The sequence below is a fragment of the Apodemus sylvaticus genome, chromosome 11 (assembly GCF_947179515.1).
Source record: "Apodemus sylvaticus chromosome 11, mApoSyl1.1, whole genome shotgun sequence".
Taxonomy (NCBI): Eukaryota; Metazoa; Chordata; class Mammalia; order Rodentia; family Muridae; genus Apodemus; species Apodemus sylvaticus.
The window spans coordinates 45,625,155-45,630,020 of NC_067482.1; the positions used below are offsets into that span (position 1 = coordinate 45,625,155).

Consider the following 4,866-nt stretch of genomic DNA (forward strand, 5'->3'; position numbering starts at 1 on the left):
TTGACAGCTTCTGGGATGGCACCGGTAGGGAAGACATTGGTTTTCTTTTAGGTGCTGGCCACTGCGAGTTTGACTCCAGTGAATATATGAGCAACACAAATTGGACTTGATATATTTTTTTCTTCTTTTTTTCTAGGGTGGGTTTCAGAGGAGTTGGACCTTGGAGGACTGGGAAGTAAGTGTGATTGGGATGTATTAAGTGAAATTCCCAAATAATCAATAAAAATATTATGTAAGTAAAAAACAGGCAGTATGGCCATATTGTAGGTTGTGGGAGGAATTACGTCACTGGGGGTGGGCTTTAAGGTTTCAGAAGCTCAAGCCAGGCCCAGAGTCACTCTCTCTTCCTAATGTCTACTAATTCCAATATAGAACCCTCAGCTACCTGTCCAGCGCCGCGTCTGCCTGTGTGCTACTATGATTCCTGCCTTGGTGATAATGAATTAAACCTCTGAACTATAAGCAGCTGCAATGAAATGTTTCTTTATAAGAGTTGCTGGGGCTGTGGAGGTCAGAGGGAAAGCAGGTGTGAGTGGAAGCAACAGAAGGAGTCATGGCTGCCAAAGTCCTTGAGTTCATCGAGAAGTTCCTCCTGGCGTTAGCAGTTGCAGGAGGCATGGTGAACGCTGCTTTATATAATGTGGACGCTGGACACAGAGCTGTCATCGTTGACGGATTCCATGGTGCACAGGACATTGTGGTGGGGTAAGGGACTCACTTTCTCATCCCTTGGGTACAGAAGCCAATTATTTTTTGACAGCTGCTCTCAACCACGGAATGTAGCGGTCATCACCGGTAGCAAAGACTTGCAGAATGTCAACATCACACTGCACATCCTCTTCTGGCTGGTGGCCAGCCAGCTTCCTTGTATCTACACCAGCATTGGCCAGGACTATGATGATCGGGTGTTGCCGTCTGTCACCTCAGAGATCCTCCAGTCAGTGGTGGCTCGATTCGATGCTAGAGAACTGATTCCCCAGCGAGAGCTGGTCTCCAGGCAGGTAGGTGATGACCTCACAGCAACATTTGGGCTCCTCCTGGATGATGTGTCCCTGACACATCTGACCTTTGGGAAGGAGTTCGAACAGGTAGCTCAGCAGGAAGCAGGGGAGGGGGTGGGGAGGGGAAGAGAGCCAGATTGAGGTGGAAAAGGCGGAGCAGCACAATAAGGCAGCCATCATCTCTGCTGAGGGGGACTCCAAGGCAGCTGAGTTGATCGCCATCTCACTGGCCACAGTAGGTGATGGCCTGACTGAACTGCAAAGGCTGGGAGCTGCTGAGGACATTTCGTACCAGCTCTCTGGCTCTCGGAACATCACCTACCTGCCAGCAGGGCAGTCTGTGCTCCTCCAGCTCCCCCGGTGAGGCTAACCCGGCCCTGGCCTCCATCTTTCTGAATGACGCCTTCCTTCTGCCCCACCCCAGAAATCACTGTGAAATTTGATTATTGGCTTAAAGTGAAGGAAATAAAGGTAAACATCACTTCAGATCTCTGTAATAAAAAAAGAAAGAAAGAAAGAGAAAAACAAAGAAAGAAAAGAGAGAGTTGCTGAGGTCATGGTATCTCGACACAATGGAACATCAACTAAGCCAAGGTTACTTTAGTTTAGTTTTCTTTTCATGTTCATTTTCCTTAAATATTTGACCATTCTCCATTCTATACCATATTCATTTGCTGTTTTTATTTGATCAGGGCCATCACACAATGGCGAGTGGGCCAAATAGGACCTCTACTGATCTTGAAAATAAAATCTAATTGGTGTGTGACTGCATGTGTCCATCTACATATTGCCTGTGGTTGTTTTGGGTGACAACCAGCAGATGAAGTCTAAAATATGAGTCTCAGGGTTGCTAGCAAAAATGTTTGCCAAATATTCTCTAGGGTTAAAGATCATTTTCCAACAAATATGATCCATGGAAGAGCATGGTGAGCAGTGCTTGGAATTTAGACGCTTTCCCAAAGCCGAATGGAAGGAGTTCACCATTAAAAACAGCACACTCGTGTGAATTAAAAGCTATTTAATAGAAGTGTCAGCTCAAATCAACATGAGACCATTTCCTAGATCTTAACTTAAACTGTTTAATCAATCATAAAGATTAATTTTAGAAGCAACGAGAGAAAAGTAAACATGGCCAGAAACAAAACACTCTATAATTTAATGGAGTAAAACATCAGCTATAACTGTATGTAGTGGCCCAAACCTGTGATTGCAGCCATTCCAGAGACTGAAGTAGGAGGGTTGTGAGTTCAAAGCCTGTTTGGGCCACAGAGTGAATTCTGTCTAATTTTAACTTAGGGAGAAGCTGTATAAAAGGGGGAGAGAGGGACAGTGGGACAAGCTTGCCCTGGGGTCCATCCTCAGCACCACAAAAACTAACATCAACAAAACCCACAGAGAGTAAACCCAGCCATGTGGTTTGTTCATAAATCCTGTGTGTCGGGAATTCAGGGAGGGAACATGGACATACCTTAGTCTTTACATTGTCTGAAGCCTTTTGGTAGAACGGCTCCACTGGGAGTGATGGGTGATTGGGCTACCCATGGCATGACAGCTGGATTCTATGAGGAAACTTCTCAAGACTAAACCATTCAAAAGAAAAGATGGAAGTGCAGAGGCCTTGTCTCAGAAACTGCCTGCACACACACACACACACACACACACACACACACACACAGAGAGAGAGAGAGGGAGAGAGAGACACACACACACACACACAGACAGATAAACATACACATACTCACACAGACAGATACATAGACAGAAACACACACAGACAGACACGCATACACACTCAGACATAGACACACACAGACAGATAAACACATACGCTCACACAGACAGACAGACAGACAGACATATACACACAATGTAATTACAGTGAGTGATTAAGGCCCACTCTGATTCAGAAGGAATCATTTCCTGATGGAATGTGGCAAGCTAGAGATTCAGAAGTCAGGAGAAGCTACTGTCACTACTTGTGGAAGATACAGTCTAACTATACTGGGCTATTATGATATTAGACCTTCATTGTTATCATTTAGAAGTGTGGGTGTCAAATTTTCTTTTTAGACACTTTATGTTTCAGAGCCAGAGTCAAACTAGACCTGAAAATACAATATACTGATGCTGAACACAGAGCAAGCAGACGAGATGTTGACGGTTGTTGAAGCAGCACGGCGAGGCTTGGTTGCTTCCTAAGCTCCTTTAATCTGTGTGTGCCTGCCATTTTCCTCCCTGGAGAGTGGAGGGCTGGCCCTGGCTGCTGGCCGATGGTGGGCTTCATGGCCAGCATTTGTGGGTGTGACTGAGTTCTGAAGCTAGGTGGGAACGCTAGGTGAGCAACCTCAGGCTTAGAGCTTCCTTCCCTGTTGGAGAATCAGTTCCCTGAAGGCGCCTTCCCATTTCTCACAGCCTTGGTGCACCCATCTTCTGACCTGAGACTCGGCCTTGCTGGTCTGCTTCTTAGCACAGAAGAAAGGGGGAAAACCTGTGGGCCGGGTGGCCAGGGTGAGTGGGCTAATTACTTTGCTCGTTGGAACAAAATGCCTGCCCAGAGCAACTTAAAAGAAGGGTTGATCTGGGCCTGTGGTTTAAAGGTACAGTCCGTCACTAAGACAGGCATGGACACAGAAGCATGGGAAGGCTGGTCCAAGACTAGGTCTGAAAACAGAAAGCTGACAGGAAGTGGGGCTGCACTACCAAACCTCGAGGCCCTTCTCCATCAGACACACTTCCCCCAGTGAGGTTCTAGGTCCTAAAGATTCCACAGGGTTCAAACTCAGGAGCCTAAAGGAATAATTCATATCCAAATCACAACACCTGGGTTGTCATGGTCTCCAAGCGCCCCACAGCTCCTCTGTGTTCTTTGAAAGTCACCTCTGTGTTCGGCTCTCAGGTTTCTCCTGAATCTGATGGAGCATAAAGGGTTTTATTCATTTGGTTTGGTTTGCTGATGTTGTTTGTTTTTCTTTGTGCTGTAAGCTTGTTTTTCTCTACTTTCTCTGTTTCCGGTCTTATGAGGGATTTTTGATCTGCTCACCACACACCCACATGGTATAGATTCAACCTTCCCAAAAGAATTAATTTTGTTGAACTTTTAGAATGGTTATACTCACTCAACCATTTTGACTCAATATTATGTTTCTGCAGGGCATTACAGTCAAGCAAGTATATCCTTATATGCATATGTGTGTGTGCCAATGTGAATGTGTGCCGCATGTGTGTGTGCCAATGTGAATGTGTACCGCATGTGTGGGAGACGGCTCATGAAGCTGCACTTGGTAACCAATCCCTTGGAGCTAGGATCATGGTGGTGCTGTAAGACCCCCCAAAACTGAGGGTGCCCCAGCACCCCACGCCCCAGAAGGTGACACACAAATCACTCGTGAGAAACGGTCTCCATGCAATAACATGAGGATTTCTTTATTCCAGAATTCTGGGTTCTACAACCATACACCACACAGGGCTAGAGGACTGTGGACCCTGAGTGCCGAATTGCGACAGCTTTTATAAGTTTACGACAAAGCACGCAAATCACAAACCAATCATTTCTTAGCATGGAGAGTCCTTGAAATGCGAGCCAATCGATTTTTACCACTCCATAGTTTTTAGGCCAATCAGTTTAAATTATCGGAGCCCGAGCTCAGTGGACCAATTAGTTTCCTATTTTCTTGAATGTCTATAGCTGCGTGAACTCCTGCTTAGGGGTAATGGCGTAAGCAGTTTACAGAAGCAAGATAAGCTTAGCCCATTTCCAGTTACCTTATGGGGCCAGGATCACCTATTCAAGGCCTTTCTGCTAGCTCTAAACAAAGGGCGGGCTGTGGACTGTGACCTTTTACTTAGTTTCTAACAAAACAAGATA

At 45.8% G+C, this 4,866-nt stretch overlaps 1 pseudogene; it reads left to right on the forward strand.

Moving 5' to 3' along the window:
• Positions 1–553: 553 nt before the first annotated feature.
• LOC127696614 (prohibitin 1-like) lies at positions 554–1,365 on the forward strand (annotated as a pseudogene).
• Positions 1,366–4,866: the final 3,501 nt, after the last annotated feature.